The following is a 23,338-nucleotide window of genomic DNA, read 5'->3' on the forward strand; positions in this document are numbered from 1 at the left end:
AGAAATAAACCATCTGAAAACTTCTTTCGAAGTTAATGGATATTCCAAGAAAATCATTAATAAATTCCTTCTTAATCCTCCTAGACATCACTCAGAAGAAACAAATAGATTCAAAGGCAATATATCTATTCCTTACATAAGTACTGTTTCACATAAATTAGCAAAAGTTCTAAAAAAATACAATATCATAACCTTGTTCACTCCACTTCCAAAGATCCGTTCCTTAATTAGCCACCCAAAACCTTGCCATCATCAACTCAAATACCCTGGCGTATATAAAATATTATGTGACTGCGATATTCCTTATTTCGGGCAGACAGACAAATCTGTCGAAATGCGTATGGAAGAACATATGAGAGACATTACTTACAAGAGACAGCGAGCAAGTGCATTATCAAGTCATATCCTTTTCTCGGCTAATCCTAATGATCATAACCAAAGTCACAAAGTCTGCTGGGAAAAATCTACTAACATCTTCTGTTGCAGTGACGAAATAGAGAGAAAAATTGTGAAATCGAGAGAAATCATCTTCAATCCTGTTCATCTAAATAACAACTTAAGCTACAACCTCCCAGATAGTCATTCAGCTGTAATCATGTACTGGCATTCACATGATGCAGTAAGCACGCACTCTCCCAACAATGCAATAAATGAAAGAACAGCTTCAAATACAACTACAACGTTTTCATGCTAATTATGTATAAAGACTGTCTATGTTGTTCATAGTCTTTTAACCCTCAATGTTTAGTGTTTTTTCTTTTATAATGTCACCTGAAGAAAGCTTTTACAGGCCGAAACTAGTAGTGTGTTTATATTAAAACCTTTTTAATTAAATCTCGGTTCTAGTCATTCAATTTTTTCATAAAACTATGTATGTTAACCGAGTCAATGATCATTCTGTCATATATATATATAGTAGATGTGCAGTATAGTAAATACCACTATAATGAAATGATGCACTGTAACAAGTTGTAGAAAATATCCAGGCCTAAGTCTCCAAGAACAGATTACAAATTTAAGCTTGGTATCACAAACAATAAAAAACCTTCACAATAGTAAACTGATGTCCCTGACAAATGAATTCATAATCACAAAGTAAATGGTGGGAAATCAAACATTGTTCTGTTATCAATGTATATGTATGAAGGAATCAAACATGGAAGGAAATGAACCAAGAAATGGAAGAAAATCTTACTGAAGACAGAACACGGAAGACTGTCAGGGACTAAACAAAGAGCATGAAAAAGTACAAATGCAAACAATAATGGAAAACATAAGAAAGAAACAGAAGATCAGAAATTTATAAAAAAAAAAAAGTAAAACAGAATTAATGTTTAAATTCTGAAATATTACATTAGAGCAGCGTTTCTCAACCTTTCTAAACCCAAGGACCAGTAAAATGCCTAAAACAATTCTACGGACCACTAAGTTATGTAATTTTTTGTAAATGTATGTGAGGATTATGAACATTTACAATATTTATATATATAGTAGATGTGCAGTATAGTAAATACCACTATAATGAAATGATGCACTGTAACAAGTCATAGAATCTTCATGCACTCTCTGATTCGACCAGCGACATGTAAACTGTTCGATTCACTCAATATTGGTCAACTTCAGTCAAGAAGAGCTGGGTCAGAAGTAAAACACTTGACCAAAGACTAGAGACTGCAGATATGAGAGTCCTGAGAAAGATTAGAGGAATGAACAGATGGCATCAATGGCAATATCATATTAAAAACGAGGATATCAGGAAAGAACTTGACATTGTCAGCATCCAGGAATGTGTTAGCAGAGCTAATTTCAGGTGGTATGGTCACCTAAACAGAATGGGCAAGGAAAGATTAACAAAACAAGTGTTCTCTGCCAGGTTGGCAGCAAAACGACCCAGAGGAAGACCAAGATATAGGTGGATTGATACAGTACAAAGTGCCTTAGACGATAGAAATATAAGATCTGGTAATGTTGGAGTCTTGACAAGTAACAGACTGATTTGGAGGAAAATTGTAGATAGGAAGTTAGTAATGATGTAAATTTTTCATATAGTACTGCACATCTACTATAAATAATACATATGGAAACATAATTAAGTTGAAAGTAAATGATTAAAAGTGTATCATTGCTAAACAAAGTTGTAATTTTTATTAAATAAATAAAGGTATCAGTTTCCGATTTGCTGTGGGCAAATGAATGGGTATATCAGCGCCGTCCCACTGATACCCCATTCATCTGCCCACACTCATTAAGCTCACTCCACAACTTTTTTAGTGCAGTTAGTCCCATGGGCAAATGAATGGGGTATGTCAGCGCCGTCCCACTGATACCTTCATTCATCTACACACAACGACATTTATCTTTAATCACCATTCACCTACTCACAGCAACTTTTATATTTTATATGTTATCCCATTCATCTGTCCATACTCATGAAGCTAGTGTTAAATTGTGAATGAAGCTATGTTATGTAATTTATTATTTTTCATTCACATTTAACATGGCTTATTAAATATTAATCATGGTTTATATAAATTTATTTATTATTCTTTAATTAAGAATTACTAATTAAATATTTACTCAAAATCTGACCTGCTATTAACTTATAAAATAATAATATGTTTAGAATTTTGTATAACTAAATATATATGGTGTAACGTAAAGTGTTAATTTATATTTAACTGTATACGTAATCAAAAAGTTAAAGTAGCAGCTTAAATATTCTGTTGTTTTTATTTGTAAAATATTTAATGTTATGTAATCACTCATGAATAATAATAGATCATACATTACATTAGCGAAATGTTTACGTTTAGTCTGTTGTCATGGAGACGCACGCGTAAACAACCACGAGTGGAGTAGAACGTGGCGTTCGAACGTAAGGTGGGAAGGAAGGTCATATAAGCAGAGAGAGAAAGGAGGTCATAGACAAGATAGGAAGGAAGAGAAGAATTATTATTAAGGAGTGAGGAGAGAATTTTGCGGAACCAAGATTATAAAATCCTCAGGGCAGAAATTTATGAGTATAGTGTTCGGAAGTGAACCTATAAGAAGTGAAACATAAAGTTTAATGTTATAAGCGAAATCTGCTGTTGTTATGAAGAAAGGTTGATGCCGTAATCAGATAAAAGGAAACTGGACAGTCAATGCGAAAATTCTGATTAGTTCTAGTTAATCTGGATTACGATTAAATTCTATGTTGCCCTAGGAAAAGGTTATATTGATTACTTGGAGAAAAGTGAACAGGAAAAGATATTAGTACCTAATTACTGTTGTTTGGAATAGTGAAGTGCGACTTACAATAATACAGTTTAAACTATGGAGAATATTTGTTATGTGTGTTCCGCTAATGTTAATTAAGTTAATTCATAAGTGCTCTCTCAATAATTTGATGTATTGAAGAATTTGTCTGGTAAGAGTAGTTGTATAAGTTTCTCTATTCTAGCATTAACTGTAATATATCTCCGATGCTCAAGGTCCGGGAATATATTTGCTTGGAATATAGCTTACGTAGTTTATTGCCTGCTGTGAATATAAACATTGAGCTGATAGATTTGTGAAGACTGAATAAAATTAGAAATTGTTATATTAACTTGAGATAAGAAGATTTGTGTTTTTGAGACTGTGAATAGTATATGAAAGTTAGAACATTGAATTAGCATCAGTGACCTAAGAAGATGTGTTAAGTTAATTGTATAGTTTCATTTTAAAATAGAGTTCTTGTATTTGTTAACCATATCATATATTAAATGTTTTATTTTGTTGATCTAAATATTGTGTTTGCCTGAATTCCTTATTATTGCACCGTTCATAAACATTCGAATCTTGCGGGAACCCCAAGTAAAAATGATAATAAATGATTCGGCCTAATGAGATGACTGTTAACTTAATTTAGAACTGATCCTACTATTTATATAGACTAATCTAAGAATAGGGTGGCGCAGTATAAATATAAATTTCCCTACTTTTGGATCGGTGATCATTTCGTAATTAGTTGTATTATTCATAAAAGTGACTTGAAACTAGATAGATTTAGAACACGACAGAAAGGAGTCGTCACGACACTAGCACCATAACAACTTTTATCTTCATGCACTCTCTGATTCGACCTGCGACATGTAAACTGTTCCATTCACTCAATATTGGTCAACTTCAGTCAAAGATTGGCACACACACGCACACACACACACACACACACACACACACACACAGACAATTTCTGTATTTTGTTTTTATTTGAAGAAGTGATGAAAATCTTTTCTCACAAAAATAGGCTGTGGAAAACTGCATGACGATTTTCAATGCTTCTTCAGATAATTCGGGAAATTCACTTCTCACTGAAGGCAAGATCCAGAATTGAGGCCAAACCAAGATCAAGGAATTGCATTTTAAGCCCACTGTCACTTGAAAGCTCAATTAACTGTTCTTTTTTTAATAACAAAAGGTCGTTTTCGTGACTATAAGCCTGAAATAGATCTCGAACCCACAGAAATTTCTTATAAAAGTTATTCAAAAAATATGTTTCAAAATTCTGTTTCAGAGTTTTGAGATGGTCACAAACCCTTTCCAGAAACTCAGAATCAAAAAAAAAGAGCATTTTCCACTAAAAAGGATTCCAATGTTAAAAGGCGCAAATGATCTGTCTTTTACATAACTAATGCACAATGCTAGTTGTTGTTGTTTTTTCTCTGATGCCTTTATTTTGTCGTAGGCATCAAGAACAGCTAAAGAATTTCCCTGAAGGGAGAGATTTAGTTCATTTAATTTTGAAAAAAATGTCTGAAAGATAGCATACTGTTGATAACCATGCTTCATCAACAAGGTGTGATGCAAAATGAGAATTATGTTCATTCACAAACAATAAAACTTCGTGCCTTAATTGAAATAATCTTGTTAGTACTTTGCCCCTGGAAAGCCAGCGAATTTCAGACTGAAGTTGTATATATTCATTCTCCATTTCATCGCAGAATACTGAAAATAACCTCTTACTTAGCAGTAGAGCCTTAATAAAATTAACTAGCTTTACAGCGTTATATAGCACAGTTTTAAATTCTGGTGGCATTCCTTTGGAGGCCAACCTTTCCCTATGTATGAAACAATATACCCGATTCATATCCGGAGCCACTTCCTTGAACAAAGAACAAAAAATGCCCATGCATTTTTCCCACTAGATCCCTTTGTGTATTATGTAATTATTGAAAGTGTGAAATATTTCTTCTCCAGTTGTTCGAAATGACAAAGTTATACAAAACAGAATATCGTTATGAATGTTGTTGTTGTCATGCGCATATCTTGCATATGCATATTAACTGCACATCATCTGTAACATAGTAGTCTCATCTATTTGTAACGCATAATAAGAGCTCTTTTTAACTCTTTCGATTAATTGAGATTCTACGTCACCTGCAATATCATTAATTCTGCGACCTACAGTGTCATTGAAAGAGGAGTCAAATCAACATCTTTTAGTAACTTGTTGCCAAACAGTTTTTACCACATCTTTTATAAATGGAAGTAGTCAATTTTTCCCGATAGAATGTGGTTTCCCTATTTTCGCTATGTGCAAACTTAAGAGATAGATGCTTCCAGTGCCCTGCTATTAATCGAATCCATGGCAAAAAAACTACATCTTTCCCATGACTTAATGTTGCTAAGTATCGCTGAAATTAGCTTTTTTTTTTTTTCAATTTGCTTATTTTTCACGTCACAGTGTTTAGTTTCTAAATGTCGGAGTTTCATAGGTTTCATGCACTTGTTCAAGAACACTTCATAATTTACACATTGAGGTTTCTGTTCACTTTCATCTCCACACCAAGTAAACCTGAATTCCAAATATGAACTGTTATATTTCCTACTGTATTTTTTCTTTGAACTGCTTGTTTCTTCTACTTTAATAGTATCAGATTTACTTGCTGTTACAACACTTGTATCACAATTAGGGTTAGCATCACCTGTTTCATTTGCTCTTCTTTTCAAAGTCCTACTAAGCTACTTTTCCATTATTAAAAAACGTTTCCAAAAAATATATAAATACTGTGGTTAACTCATGACACACTCTGTCCAAGTATCATTTATCACTTCTGAAGGTATACTGAGCCTTGGTTGAAGGAAGAAAACCTTCAGTAATAAAAATCAATAAACAACAAGCAATTGGTTGAAATGTGGATAACACATGTTCACTTCAAATCTGACAAAACAGCAAGAGACGGCGGAAGCAATAAAACTATACTGTTGTTCACTTCACCCCTCTTATTATTCGTCATTCTGCTGCTACAAATTATTGTAGTGCCAGAATGATGAGTAATAAAAGAAGGGTGAAGTGAACAACAATATAGTTTTATTGCTTCCCGCCTTTGAACATTCTGACGCTATTTGTTGTTTTTTTAAGTCTCCATTTGATTTCAATAATTTTTACTTACTTATTCAATTTTAATTTGTTTTGATAATTAAAAAATATATATTTATTTAATTAATTTAAGTCTGCCTGCAGACTACCTGTCCAATTGTCGTGGACCACAGGTTGAGAAACACTGCATTAGGGTAAATTACTGTCATGTACCTGAAATCTTCATACTGAGCTAAAATGGACTGCAAGTTTTATCCATAAATTTTTAGCTTATGGATAAAGAATCTATCAAGCTCAAAATTCAGCAATTGCCTGGGTATAAATTTGAATTTTAAAAAATACTGTGTACTGAGCCATGTTTCATGAATGTTTCTTTAAATTCATAAGTTTTAAGGGAATAGTATCAATTTATGCCAGCTGTGCCAATTACTTTTCCCAATCCCTTAAACTGACTAATGCTGACTACTGCAGACTAAGAAATCATTACTTGTATCCTCGACCACTTCATAACTGGAGGTGACCGATTATAAATTTGACTAACTGTTGAAGTTTTTTTTTTTTTTTTTTCCATTTTCAAAACAGAAAGATTGACATCATCTGCTTACAAGAGACAAGATGGGTCGTTGCAAAATCTAGAAACATTGGTGAAGGATATAAACTTATCTACTTTGGACAAAAGTCTGGGCAAAATGGTGGTGTTGCAGTAACTGTAAGCTAGAGGCTAAATAATATCATCACGAAGTAGCAAGGATATCTGACCAAATGATCTCTGTTAAGATCAATATAGGAACCCACAGTTAATGAGTTATATCTGCCTATACACCACAGACTGGATGCCCACAACAGACAAAGGATGAATTCTGGAATGACCTTGAAAGACATCTTCCAACTATTAATAGCAATGAACAGATATTCATTGGCAGAGATCTAAATGAACATGTTGGCTGCACAAGGCTTCAAATGGTTGACAAAGATATGGCATATGAAATAAGGTAATAGTACCCTAGAATATGCAGAAGCTCATGACTTTGCAGTTGCAAATATCTTTTTTCAAAAAGAGAACTCCACAACTAATTACATACAGCAGTGGAGGCTGAACCACATAAATTGATTAGTGGTTGGTTTGGAGTTTAAAATGGATAAATGATATAAGAATCATCCCATCAGACAATATAACAAACCCAACACTGTTTATTAGTACTAGGTACATGGATCCACCTACACCAGCAGACCAACCATAAAGACAAATCGTACAAAATGGTACAAATTAATGGAACATGAAACCCAGCTGAAGACCTCACTGAAGCACTAACTACAGATTTCAACCAAAACAAAACACAACATCTGGAACACATTAGCTGAGGGTGTTAAGAATAACTCGCTGCAGCCACACTGGGAATCCCAAAACCTGGTCAACATTTCACTGACAAGTACACCTGGTGGTGGAACCCTGAAGTGCAACAAACAGTGAAATTGAAAAAGAAAGCCTATAAAACCTAGCTAAATGCAAGAAACGCTGATAATTATGAAAGATACTGAAACCTAAAATCTGTAACAAAAGCAAAGGTTGCCTTTGCCAAAGCCAAGCACTACCAACAGATATATGATCGACTGGACACATCAGATGGTGAAAAGCAAATATATTACCTTGCCTAGGCACGTCAATGTTCTACACAAGACCTAGGGCACATTATGAACAAAGATGAAAACAGAAAGATGCTGCAGACACCGAAAGATATATTACATCATTGGCAAAACAAATTTGATAAGATCAGTAATGAAGCGTGCCCACAGCTGCCATTGCAAATAGCTACAGCAGTCCTTGAACCTGTGCCCCTTATCAGCAATGATTAAGTACATACTGCAGTCCATCAAATGCAAAACAACAAGGCCACCAACCCAGATGATATACCAGTTGAAAGCTACCCAGATCACAAGGAGCATAATGGCTGACAATGCTGTTTCACATGATCATAAATGAAATACCATCAATCTGGCTAACCAGTAAAATTGGTGACTACTCAAGACTACAGACCAATTCAGCAACTTTGACATAGATTTGAAGATTTTCAAACAGACTTGATGCATGCCTTAGTCATCATTGAAATTTCACCAAATCAGTGTGATTCATTAAAAATTGTGGAATGACAGATGCAATCCATGCTATTTGGATCTTAATGGAAAAACATCTAGAAAAGAAGAAAAATAAACACATGGGTTTCTTAGATCTAGAAAAGGTGTTCGACTGTACACCACACATCTCATCTGGAAAGCATTGAGAACACATTATGTACCCAAAACCTATACGCAATGCATAAAAATGATATATTACCAACACAGTAAGTACACTGCACACCAGGAAACTCTGAATTTTCGCAATAAAGGAAGAAGTTCACCAGGGATCTGCCCTCTCATCCTGCTCTTAATCCTTTGTATGGACACTGTGACCAAGGATATTCAGAATCTACATTCCTGGACACTATTATATGCTGGTGACATAATACTTAGCACTACATTGCAAAACGAACTTCAACATCTCATGCAGAAATGGAAACCTGCTTATAAGAGTGTGGAATAAGACTTAATACCAAAGAGATGGAATATATGTGCAAGGAGGTGACCAAACCGATGACACACTTGCAATAGATGGCATGGAGCTGAACAATGCACCCAATTCAAATATCTAGGGTCCACCATTAGCTACAATGGCAATACAACAACAGATGCTGAAGCCCAAGCAAACGCTGCCTGGATGAAGTGACAAGTCACTGGAGTTCTGTGTGATAAAAAGATACCACAACATTTAAAATCAAAGATCTACAGAATAGTTGTTAGACCAGTAGCCATGTTGTTGGCATCAGAATGATGGCCAACAACAAAGAAACAAGAACAAATCCTCCATACCATGGAAATTAGAATGCCGAGATGGACACTTGTCATCACTAGGCTCAACCGAATACCAAACCGACATACATAAGCTCCTCAGCATCGCATCTATAACAGAGAAGATGCAAGAGGCATGCCTAAGATGGTATGACCACGTGTTAGATAGCAGTGAAGACTCTGTGGCCAAATGACCAAGAAGGCGACCAAAGCCATGCGCACAGCAAATGTCAACAGTAGAATTGCCCAAGACTGTGCACACGAGAGAGAGAACTGTGCCTTAAAGGGGGACAAATACTAGGAGGAAGAAGAAGATTGAAAAGGAGGGTGTGTAAGAAAGTTTTGAAATGAATAAAAGTTGAACGGCTATTAAATGTGAACTACAGACTCAAATACACAAACATTATTCAAGAAAAATTGAAAGTATTTGAAAATAAGAACCAAACTTTGAAGATTCAGTGACAAACCCTGAAGAAAACTGATTAATTCAGTCAGAGAGGCATGTGGTGAGGTAATCTGCAAAGATAGAAAAATTAAAACTCTATGATGGACTCATAGAGTTCTGATTTTTTTATCCTTAGGGAATACAGAGAAAAATGTAAGAAAGCAAAGCATTATGTAAAATTAGCAAAACAAAAGTCATGGGAATACTTTGGTAAGAACATTGAAAATAAATATCAGGAAGGTGGTAAAATATTCTGGAAGCTATTGAAAAAGTTCAGAAATAAAGGAAAGAGTACTGTAAAAGGAATTAGATATGATAAAGAGAAGATGAAAACTGAGGAGAAAGATATTCTTGATGTATAGAATAATTACTTTGAAAGATTGCTAAATGAAAGGAACAATGCCAGCATGGTGATAGAAAACACTCAACAGGAATGCCATTTGAAATATATATATTGGTACATGAAGTAGAAAAAGTTATTACAAACTTGAAATGTGAAAAGACAGATATAAAAGTTTTATAGTGGTTACACTGCATGATTCAAAGGGCCTGTTCAGAGGGTCAAATTTGAAATGACTGGAGTAGAGCACTCATAAGTAACCATCTCTATCTCTTCCAAAAAAGGCCTATAAAAAAAAAAAAAAGAGAATAAAGTTGAATCTCAGAACTACAGGTGAATTTCTCTATTGAGTGTTCTTGGTAAGATTTAAGCAAATATTCTTGAGAAATGGCAAAGAAAAATTGTGGAGGAGAAGAACAAGCTTGATTCAGGCCAAGCATATATGTCAGGATCAGATTTTTACTTTAAGACAAATAATTGGGAAAACATGGGAACATAGCAAGGATCTGTATAGCAATCCTTCGATTAATGTGCCTAATACATTCTTTAAAACAGGCGCATTTGAAATAAACATGAGGCATAAATAGGTTAATCGAAAATGCACTAATCGAATATAATAATCTGTGGTAAAAAAAGTATAATTCATTCCTCAAATTTCTTTTTTTGACCCTTAATTTCTTTTATTAAAAAATTAGGGTAAGTTTCAGGGCCTAGGTTAAAGGAAAACCATGAAGCTGAAAGACAATAAAAGATATTCAAAATATAAATTTATTATTCTACTTCTTAACAAAGAATTAAGCTAACTTATTTTTGCAGGCATTCAGTTTCTTTTTTTTCATACAACTGATGGTATGACCCTATTGCCTCTTGTAGTACTTTTGCAAATTTTACTGTTTCTCTTCATCAGGGTCAGCCACAAAGCATTGCTGCTTAAAAACTTCAATTGTATGAAAAATATTTTCGAGTTGTTTCTGTGAAATCTCTTGGGGCTTGTCAGTGGTTAAATTTTCTTCATATTCTTCAGGATCTTCCGACTGTGCATCTAAATTTAGAAGGTCAGGAATCATTCAGTTTCTCAGAATGAGATTTAACTTAAATTTGTTTGGAAAGCCTCAAATCATTTGCACAATGTGGAAGAATGTGCTTCCAAATGGCTCATATTGCTAGCAGTAATTTCATTCGAATTTGTGAATAAAAGTATGAGATTTCTCTGATTTGGCCAGAAAAGTCTTGGAAGGCATTCGCTTCCAAAAAAGGCCGGTTTCATCGACACTAAATATTTGTTGGTCACAATAGACTCCTTTTTCCATAATTTTCTTCAAAATCTCTGGATAATTTGCAGCCACCTCCTTATCTGCAAAATGCAGCTTCGCCTGTGATTAGAACATTGTGTAGGCTATTTCTCTTCTTGAAACACTCAGCCCAATCAGCACTAGTATGGAACTCTTCTTTTGCATCATTGATAGTCTTTTTTCATTCAAGGCTGCAAAGAGACTTAATGATTTTGATTAAAGAAGGTTAGTGCTTAACAGGATCAATTTTTGATTACAATCTTCGATCCATGTACAAAAAAGTCTCTCTAATTTAATCATTATAATACTTTGATTTTGAGTGAGGGCATGCATAAAGAACTTGAAGCAGCCTTATCTTTCTCTTTGTATTCATCAATTTTGCATAATATTTCTCTTATAGCTGATTCACCCATTTTAGGTTCTTGTCCTATTTTTGCTCTGGACTCAGTTTTTTTTATCTATTATTTCAAATTTTTCATCCAATGAGATTACTTTTCAATTCATTTTCGCACTTAAACTTTTTTGTTCACTAATTCTTTTACTCACGATGAAATGCTGGAAAAATACTTCAAAATAAAAAAAGTAAGGAAAACAACTGCAAAGGAGGCATGAGATATGATAATCAAAATGCTATGTAATTAGCAGAGGACATAAATTTTGGCGGTAAATTTGGAATACAATGTACATAGAAATAGTGTAGTACTGTATGCCATTAAAATCATCATTATCAAATTTCTGATATATACCCTCAAGGGATGTACAGAATATGATAGTATTACATGAAAAATTTACATCATTACTAACTTCCTATCTACAATTTTCTCCAAATCAGTCTGTTACCTGTCAAGACTAAAACACTACCAGATCTTACATTTCTATCTTCTAAGGTGCTTTTTACTGTATCAATCCACCTATATCTCAGTTTTCCTCTGGGTCGTTTTCCTGCCAACTGGCCAGAGAATACTTGTTTTGCTAATCTTTCCTCTCCCATTCTGTTCAGGTGACCATATCACATGAGATTATCTCTGCTAATGCATTCCTGGATGACAATGTCACGTTCCTTCCTAATATCCTCGTTTTTAATATGATAATGCCTCTGTTAATGCCCCTAATTTTTATCAGGACTCTCATATCTGCTGTCTCTACTCTTTGGTCAAATGTTTTACTTCTGGACCAGCTCTCAGATCCATAAGTTAAAATTGGTTTGAACACTGTATTGTATACAGTGAATTTAGTGTTTTGACTAATTTCTCTCTTTTCCCATATAAATTTATTCAGTTCACTTCCTCCTACCATACCAGCTTTGTTGATTCTGTTGTCTATTTCCATATTTAATTTAAAATCTTCAATAAAAAATCGTGTCTAAGTAGCTGAAATATTTTACTTATCTATAGTTTCTCTATTCACAATGCAGCTGATGTTTTCAATGCTTCTGTCTATTTTCATTGTCTTTGTCTTGTTACTGCTTACCTTCATACCATATCTATTACAACAGTTATTCAATTTAGTCAGGGAATCTTGCAGACTTGTAGCAGATTTATTTAGAAGTATAACATCATCTGCATAAAGCAAAGAGCTGAGATTAACACCTCCAATTTTGATATCAGGTTTAATACCACTTTCCTTCATAATGTGATCCATAGAAATAATGAATAACAGAGGGGAATAAGGTACATCCTTGTCAGACACCAGATTTAACATTAAACTACCTTCCTGTACCTCCTTCAATTTTAACTGCTGATTTACAACTCATATAAGGACCAAGTATTGCTTGATAATATATTGCCCCATTAACTCCATACAACTGTAGCATTTTGAATAGCTTCTCTCTTGGCACCTTGTCATATGCCTTTTCCAGATCTACAAAATTAAATACAGATCTTTGTTATATTCCCATGATTTTTCAACTATCTGTCGTAAAGTGAAAATCTGATCCTGACAGCCTCTATTTGGCCTGAATCAAGCTTGTTCTTCACCAAGCTTCTCTTCACAATCCTTCTCAATCATTTCTCAAGTATACTTGCATAGATCTTGCCAGGAACACTCAGTAGAGAAATACCTCTGTAATTCTCACATTCAGTTTTATTTCCCTTTTTATATATGGGTACTATGAGAGCTGTACTCCAATCATTGGGAATTCGTCCCTCTGTCCAGGCCTTCTGAACTATGCAGTGCAGCCACTGTAAAACTTTTATACCTCCATACTTGAGCACTTCTGGTCGAATATCATCTATTCCTGCTGCCTCTCCATATTTCAGGCTTTTGATGGCTTGTTCTATGTCAAGTATGGATATGTATTCCTGACTGTATGCCTGGTGAGTTTCTTTTACCAGTGTGCTATCACTGCTAGTTTCATTTAGCAATTTTTCGAAGTAATTACTCCATGCTTCAAGGATATATTTATCTCCCATTTTCATGTCACCTTTATCATCTCTAACTCCTTTTACAGCACTCTTTCCTCCATTTCTAAGCTTCTTCAACAACCTCCAGAATATTTTGCCACCTTCTTGATATTTATTTTCTATGTTCTTAAAGTCTTCCCATGACTTTTGTTTAGCTATCTTACATTTGTCTCTGTATTCTCTAAGAGCACAAGCTGACTTATTTGTCAAGAACTTTTGATATGCTTTCTTCTTTTCCTGCACTGCCTCTTTAACTTCCTGTGTCCACCATGAAGTTCTGATTTTTCTATCCTTGAAGACAATCTCACCACATGCATCTCTAGATGAATCAATCAATGTTTTATTCAGGGCTTGCCATTGAATCTCCAAGGTTTGATTCCTGTTCTCAAACTCTTTCATTTTTTCCTTCAATCATGTTTGTGTATTTTAGTCTACAGTTCACATCTCAGAGCTGCTCAACTTTTATTTGCTTTAAAACTTTCTTACATGTTCTTTTCAATATGAAATTCAATTTTATTCTATTCAAGACAGTGATCGCTTCCAATTTCAAATCCTCTGTACACTGTGGCACAAGAGAGAAAATATCACTATTAGCAATAACATAGTCAATGATACTTTTCTTATTTCTTGCCTCTTCTCACCATGTGAATTTGTGCTCATTTTTATGTTGCAACATTGTGTTAGTAAAACCAGTCCATGTCCTGAGCAGAAATCCAACAGGTATTTGCAATTATTATTGGCTTTGCTCTTTTCTCCAAATTTTTCCAAAACATTTTTGTATGTCTGACAATCATTTCCTACTCTGCTATTTAGAGTTGGTCTTTGTTGGGGACCAACAAGGACCAACTTTTCGTTTTTCGTTGTGTCAGTTGCTTTCTCTAAATCCTCAAAAAATTCCTCCACTTCTACTTTAGTAGAACCTTCTGTGGGATTATAGGCACAAATACGTCTCATTGTCCAGTTTCCCCATTCTGATATTTGCCTACATCACTCTACTTGAGACTGCCTGCCATTCAAGTAGATTAGCTTCGTATTTAGTGTTGAATACTATGGCTACTCCTTCTTTTCCTTGATTGTCATTGCCTGAATATAACATTTTGTATTTATTGCTCAGAAAGATATCACCAGTTTTTGCCTTTTTTGTTTCAGTCACCTATTATGTCGATCTGGTACTTATCTAATTCCTCAGCTAGCTCCATTTCTTTGCCATTCAGTCTTATGTCTGTGCATAAGAAGTGCATTTTAGGATGTAAAAATAACTTAGGATTTAAAAAATAAAAATAAAAAAAAGCCATTAAAAATAACTTTGTAAAATGTTTTAAATCGGTAACTAAATTATTTCATCCAGGTGAGCGATTTTTTTTTTAAATAGCCATAAAAAATGCATACATTGAAAAATGTTTAAATCTGTAACATTTATTTTTAAATGTTACAGATTTAAAAATATATAGGCAAACTAATCGAATTTTAGAGGCGCACTAATCGAATTTGTGTATATAAAAAAAAAAATGACGTACTAATCGAAAATGCACTTATCAGAGGTGTGTTAATTGAGGGATTGCTGTATTTAAGTTTCCTGGATCTGGAAAAGGCATGTGACAAGGTGCATGAGGAAAGCTGTTCAAAACACTCCAGTTATATGGTGTAAATGGGACATTATATCATGCAATACATACTCTCTATTTGAGTTATAAATCAGCAGTTAGAATTGAAGAATGTACAGGAAGATGGTTTGATGTTAAATCAGGTGTGCAACAAGGGTGTACATTATCTCCATTGTTATACTTCATCTATATGGATCATTATGAAGTAATGCAGTATTAAACCTGATAACAAGATTGGAGATGTTGGTCTCAGCTTTTTACTTTATGCAAATGATGTTATACTTTTAAGTAAATCCAGTACAAGTGTGCAGGATTCCTGACCAAATTGAATAACTGCTGTAATAAATTTGGTATGAAAATCTGCAATAGCAAGACAAAGAAAATGAAAATAAGCAGAAATATTGAAAAAAAACATCAACTGCATCCTGAATGGAAAATGTATAGAAGAAAGAAAGAAAGAAAGAAAATATGAGAGCTGGGTTAGAAATAAAACTCTTGATTAAAAAGACTGGAGACCCCAGATATGAGAGTCCTAAGAAATATTAGGTGACTCAAACGATGGCTTCAATGGCAGCATCCTATTAAAAACAAATTTATTAGAAAAGCACTGGACACTGTTAGCATTCAGGAACGTGTTAGCAGAGCTAATCTCAGGTGGTATGGCCATTTAAACAGAATGGGAGAGGAAACATTAGCTAAACAAGTGTTCTTTGACAGGATGGCAAGAAAAAGATCCAAAAGAAGACCAAATGTACGTAGATTGATACAGCAGAAAATGACTTAGAAGACAGAAATATAAGATCTGATAATTAAATTATACGTTTTAGGTTGTAAAATGTTACAAAACATAAGACTTACTGTTAAACTGACCATACATTTTTAATTCGTATGTATGTTCGTAAAATATTGCCTACCAGTTTCGCTAGTAACTGACTAGCTTTTTCAAGGCTTGCACAGTACAAAAAAATGATAAATGCAAAAAAGGTTTAAGAATACAAAAAAACGTTAGTACCTGTTAGGTAGCTAAGGTAACATGTTCGCGTGACATTTCTTCTCAGTATCATGAACATGCATTACATGCAAATGCATAATATGATTATTCGCGTACTGTAGTTCTGTTGAACTGAGGGAATTAATTAGATTTTTCCGAGTATTGTTCAGTATGGCCCCTTGATTTCTGTTTAGGTTGCTGCCTGTACGTAGCACTACTGCTGCTTCTTTAAATAACTGATGTCTGTAATCTTCGTCTACATAGGGCATAGAACTGTTATTCCAGTCTATAGTGTGGTTCGAACTCGGAGGTGATCGTTCTGTTGTGATTTACATCGCCAACATGCAGGCTTCTTGAAGTTTGTCCAATGTAGGAAAGACCGCACGTTCATAAAACATTATACACACCTGGATATTTCTAAAATGGAACACTGTCTTTAGGAGATCTTAGAACCTGTCTGATGCTAGTAGTTGGTTTAAATACAACCCTGATGTTATGGGCTTTAACAATCTCACAATTTTGGTGGAAATTGAACCCATAAAGGGGATGACTGCTGTTGAAATTTGCTGGGAGACTGTTCTTTCTTGTTGGTTATCTTTGCGTTGTATAGAAATTTGTCGATGATGTTTCCAGGATAACTATTTTGCGATAGTGTTATAGCGATTTGGGACAGTTCTGTTTGAACTTCTTCATCCTCAGAGATAAAGTTTCTGGTTCGATTTCTCAACATGTGGATGATGCTTTGTTTATGTGACCTATGATGGTTTGAAGAGTAATGTAGATATCATCCAGTGTCTGTAGGCTTTTGTAAATGCACAGTTTGAAATTGTTACCTTGTCTTTTAACTAGTATGTCCAAGAAGTACAGCTGTTCGTTGTTTTCTACTTCTAGAGTAAATTTGATTTTATTGTGAAATGTGTTGATTCTATTGACAAACATATGTAGGTTTTCCATGTTGTCTTACCATATGATGAAGATATCTTTTTTTAAATCACGAAACCTGTGGCGAGATCATAATTAAAAGAAACACACGTATTAACCACATTGAAAATTATTTAATTGTAAATATTTCATCCTAAGTATCTTAGGAAATCATCAGTACAGTAGTTTAAACAATAATAGGAACAACATACAGTTAGGACGCATGATTACAATAGAATCTCATTAAACGTGCATAACATGTTACAGAAGTTTAAAAAAATAATAATAATAATTATTTTACAAAATTTTGTATGACAATTTCCCATACTTTAGGAATAGTAAGAACATCATTGCAGTTTAAATTTGGTCTGTGTAGTAGGGCTTCAGAACTTTCTTTATATAAATGTTCATGTTTATATAAAGTATATTAGGACATCATTAATACAGTAGTTTAAACAATAATAGGAATAACATACAGTTAGGATGCATGATTACAATAGAATCTCATTAAAAGTGCGTAACATGTTACAGAAGTTTAAAAAATAAAAAATAATAATAATAATTATTATTTTACAAAATTTTGTATGACAATTTCCCATACTTTAGGAATAGTAAGAACATCATTGCGGTTTAAATTTGGTCTGTGTAGTAGGACTTCAGAACTTTCTTTATATAAATGTTCATGTTTATATAAAGTATCTTAGGACATCATCAGTACAGTAGTTTAAACAATAATAGGAATAACATACAGTTAGGACGCACGATTACAATAGAATCTCATTAAACGTGCATAACGTGTTACAGAAGTTAAAAAAAAACTAATAATAATTATTTTACACAATTTTGTATGAGAATTTCCCATACTTTAGGAATAGTAAGAACATCATTGTGGTTTAAATTTGATCTGTGTAGTAGGGCTTCAGAACTTTCTTTATATAAACGTTCGTGTTTATATAAAGATCTATGTAAAAGTTTAGACTTTTCCCAACGGATCCTATGGCTTGGATTTTCAATTCAGTGTTGAGAGAGGCCAGATTTCTGCAGTTTAAAAAGACGAATGTGGTCTTGATGTTCCGAGATATATTTCTGAACAGACCTACCTGTCTGTCCAAAGTAAGACAATTTGCATGAGCATGAAATCTCATAAATGCCAGGCAACATCAAAGGTGAGAGTTTGTCCTTAGGAGAAGGTAACAAATTGTAAATTTGGTTGATAGGTTTGTAAGTAGTGGCAAAATTGTATTTCTTCATAATTTTAGAAAGACGTTCGGAGATGCCTTTGACGTGAGGTATGGGAATCCTATGGACTTCTTCTTGTCTGGTTTGATGTGTGTGGGAAAGTGACTGTTGATTTTTTTGAGTTGTTTTAGGATTATATCCATTTAAGATATAATCAAAAAACTTAAGACATACCATGCAAGACATCCTAGAATTTATGGCTTACCTAAGCTACGCAAAACTAATGTTCCACTCAGACCCATCGTAGACTGTATCAGCAGTCCAACTTACAAGTTATCAAGATTCTTATCTAACCTTCTCCGTTCTCACATAGGGCCACTCAGTCTCTTCAATCAAATATACAGAGTTTAACACAAAAATGAAAGATATTCAACTGTCAAAAATTGACTTGTTAATCAGCTTCGACATTGTCTCCCTCTTCATTCCCCATAAAGAAACAATAGAATTACTAACTCAAAAATTTCTGTCTGATATAGTTGAATTATTCAAGTTTGTTATTTCATCAGGTTACTTCACCTGGAAAGGTCAAATTTACAAGCAAGAAGAAGGAACAGCAATGGGATCTCCTTTATCACCAAACCTAGCAAACTTGTTTCTAGACCACCTTGAGGAAAAAATATTCACTTTTGAACCCAAACCAAAAATTTGTTAAGATATGTTGAAAACGTATTTGCAGTCTGGGATCATCCCGAACATGAATTACAACTGTTTCTAGATAAAATTAACCTTCTTCATCATCGCATCAACTTTATGTTAGAAAAAGAATCTCCACAGGGTATCTCCTTTTTGGATTTACACATTCAATGAAAAGAAGACGGTTCCATTGCCACTTCTGTCTTTCGCAAGCCTACATTCTCAGGTCGCTACATTCACAATTCTTCCGCTCATCATCCATCAAAGAAATCTGGCATTATTAAATCACTAGTTTCCAGAGCACACAAATTCTGCTCTTCTGAAGAATCTCTAAACCAAGAATTAGAAGTAATCAAAAATACAGCCATCCTAAATGGATATAATCCTAAAACAACTCAAAAAATCAGCCACTTTCCCACACATCAAACCAGACAAGAAGAAGTCCATAGGATTCCCATACCTTATGTCAAAGGCATCTCCGAACATCTTTCTAAAATTATGAAGAAATACAATTTTGTCACTACTTACAAACCTATCAACCAAATTTACAACTTGTCACCTTCTCCTAAGGACAAACTCTCACCTTTGATGTTGCCTGGCGTTTATGAGATTCCGTGCTCATGCAAATTGTCTTACTTTGGACAGACAGGTAGGTCTGTTCAGAAACGCATCTCGGAACATCAAGACCACATTCATCTTTTTAAACCACAGAAATCTGGTCTCTCTCAACATGGAATTGAAAATCCAAGCCATAGGATCCATTGGGAAAAGTCTAAACTTTTATATAGATCTTTATATAAAGATGAACGTTTATATAACGAAAGTTCTGAAGCCCTACTACAAAGACCAAATTTAAACCGCAACGACGTTCTTACTATTCCTAAAGTATGGAAAATTCTCATACAAAATTGTGTAAAATAATTATTATTAGTTTTTTTTTTTTTTTTTTTTTTAAACTTCTGTAACACGTTATGCACGTTTAATGAGACTCTATTATAATCATGCGCCCTAACTGTAGATTATTCCTATTATTGTTTAAACTACTGTACTGATGATGTCCTAAGATACTTAGGATGAAATATTTACAATTAAATAATTTTCACTGTGGTTAATACGCGTGTTTCTTTTAATAATGATGAAGATATCATCTACATATCTCCACCATATGAATGTGGTGGAGATATGTTTCATACATATCCATTTCGCTAGTCAGTTATTAACGAAACCGGTAGGCAATATTGTACGAACATACATATAAATTAAAAATCTATGGTCAGTTTAACAATGTCTTATATTTTGTAACATTTTACAACCAAAAACATGTATAATTTAAATAGTCTAATGAAACACAAAGTACGTTGCCTAGAAAAGGAAAAATGCAGCAAGACCAAGCTATTGAACCACTTAATATTCCTAAAAAGATGTAGGGATCTCTCTATCATCCCTAAATTTCTTATCATCAAAGGACATATTCAATCCATACAAGCCAAAAGAATTTACCAAAGGACTTCTTTGGCACTACTCAGAGAAAGAATCCAACACATCAGGTACGAATTGAATATAAGTGATGTTAATTGCCGCAACTATTTTGATGACATTTCTAATAGTCTAGATTATACGACCTGGAATAATATAGATCACATGATAGAACGGAGCTATGAAAAAACTTTCCAGCTAAATAAAGCCAAACAAATTAGAAAATTTGAAGAAATTTACAAGAAAAAAAATACCAGACACACAAAGGCTTCCCAGATAACAAAGTGATTTTCAACATGTCGCACTGCCTTTCGAACGACTCCAAATTACATTCCTAAAATGGACTTTATGTATGGAATTGAAAAAAGTCTCTACCCCCTACCACAAGCTGTAGCCAATGATATTATATTCCAAAGCACGATCATCTAGCAACAGCAAAACAACCAAAACTGAATACCACTCCATATGATAGGAAAGCTATTCGGAACTTGAGGAAGAACAAAGAAATAATAATAACTAAAGCGGACAAGGGGAATGCCACCATCATCCTAAACTCAAAAGACTATTTCGAGAAGATAAACGACTTACTATCAGACAGTTCCACGTACAAAATCCTCAACAAAGATCCTACCATGAAGAACCATAATGACACTAACTTCCTGATCTGTAACATGAATACTTGGCCTGAAGAACTAAAAAGAAAGCTTAAATCCTCATATCCCATTACTCCTAGACTGTATGGGGCACCTAAAGTGCATAAGGAAGAAGTGCCACTTCGTCCGATTGTGGATGGCAGGTCCTCCCCCACTTATCTATTGGCTAAGCACCTAGCAAACTTACTTAAGGGAAAAATGAGACAAACAGAATCCTACATAAAAAATTCTCAACACTTTGTTGACAAACTCAAAAACGTGAAGATAACACAAACAGACATAATGGCCAGTCTAGACGTAGTATCCTTGTTCACGAATGTACCAGTAGAAGTCATGAACATTATCAAAGATCTCTTTCCAGCTGATATTACAAAGATGTTCAAGCATTGCCTACAATGAAATTTCTTCCAAGTTAACAACAAGGTATATAAACAATTAGAAGGCCTAGCCATGGGCAGCCCTCTGTCAACACCATGTGAAGACCTTTTCATGGAGAAATTTGAAAATGAAATCTTCACCAGCTTTACTCCTAAACCTTCTATATGGTGGAGATATGTAGACGATATCTTCATCATATGGCAAGACAACATGGAAAACCTACATATGTTTGTCAACAGAATCAACACATTCCACAATAAAATCAAATTTACTCTAGAAGTAGAAAACAACGAACAGCTGTACTTCTTGGACATACTAGTTAAAAGACAAGGTAACAATTTCAAACTGTACATTTACAAAAAAACCTACAGACACTGGATGATATCTACATTACTCTTCAAACCATCATAGGTCACATAAACAGAGCATCATCCACATGTTGAGAAATCGAACCAGAAACTTTATCTCTGAGGATGAAGAAGTTCAAACAGAACTGTCCCAAATCGCTATAACACTATCGCAAAATGGTTATCCTGGAAACATCATCAACAAATTTCTATACAACGCAAAGATAACCAACAAGAAAGAACAGTCTCCCAGCAAATTTCAACAGCAGTCATCCCCTTTATGGGTTCAATTTCCACCAAAATTGTGAGATTGTTAAAGCCCATAACATCAGGGTTGTATTTAAACTAACTACTAGAATCAGTCAGGTTCTAAGACCTCCTAAAGATAGTGTTCCATTTTATAAATATCCAGGTGTGTATAATATTCCATGAACGTGCGGTCTTTCCTACATTGGACAAACTTCAAGAAGCCTGCATGTTGGCGATGTAAATCACAACAGAACGATCACCTCCGAGTTCGAACCACACTATAGACTGGAATAACAGTTCTATGCCCTACGTAGACGAAGATTACAGACATCAATTATTTAAAGAAGCAGCAGTAGTGCTACGTACAGGCAGCAACCTAAACAGAAATCAAGGGGCCATACTGAACAATACTCGGAAAAATCTAATTAATTCCCTCAGTTCAACAGAACTACAGTACGCGAATAATCATATTATGCATTTGCATGTAATGCATGTTCATGATACTGAGAAGAAACGTCACGCGAGCATGTTACCTTAGCTACCTAACAGGTACTAACGTTTTTTTGTATTCTTAAACCTTTTTTGCATTTATCATTTTTTTGTACTGTGCAAGCCTTGAAAAAGCTAGTCAGTTACTAGCGAAACCAGTAGGCAATATTGTACGAACATACGTACAAATTAAAAATATATGGTCAGTTTAACAATAAGTCTTATATTTTGTAAGATCTGATAATATTGGAATGTTGACAGATGACAAGCTAATCTGGAGGAAGATTGTTGATAGGAAGTTAGTAATGATGTAACTTTTTATGTAGTACTATCATAAGATTCAGTACACCCTCCCAAGAGTATATGTCAGGAATTTGATGATGATAAACTACCTTGGCACAGGCAATGAAAAAATCTAATGAAGTACTTTGGCCTAGAAATAAAGAAATTTATAAAATGTTAATGTGAGAATCACTGAACTGAATGGAACTTGATTCCTGGACATTTTTCTAGTGGTTCAGAAACTTAAAAGACTGCTCATGACAAAATCTTGGTCATATTTATAGACCTATCAATCTTACCCAATATACTTCACAAAAAACTCTTTCCAAATTTCTATACAGACAATTGTGGACATGTACTTACATGTCCAC

The 23,338-nt window shown here is 34.2% G+C and overlaps 1 protein-coding gene across 1 annotated transcript in view; it reads right to left on the bottom strand.

Moving 5' to 3' along the window:
* Window positions 1-23,338, bottom strand: part of LOC150092621 (protein lap4-like) — a 737,075-nt gene that overhangs the window by 610,697 nt on the left and 103,040 nt on the right. The window lies entirely within an intron of this gene.

This window comes from Typopeltis vanoorti, chromosome 25 (genome assembly GCF_054136105.1).
Source record: "Typopeltis vanoorti isolate ZY-2024b chromosome 25, IOZ_Tvanoo_1.0, whole genome shotgun sequence".
Lineage (NCBI taxonomy): Eukaryota > Metazoa > Arthropoda > Arachnida > Uropygi > Thelyphonidae > Typopeltis > Typopeltis vanoorti.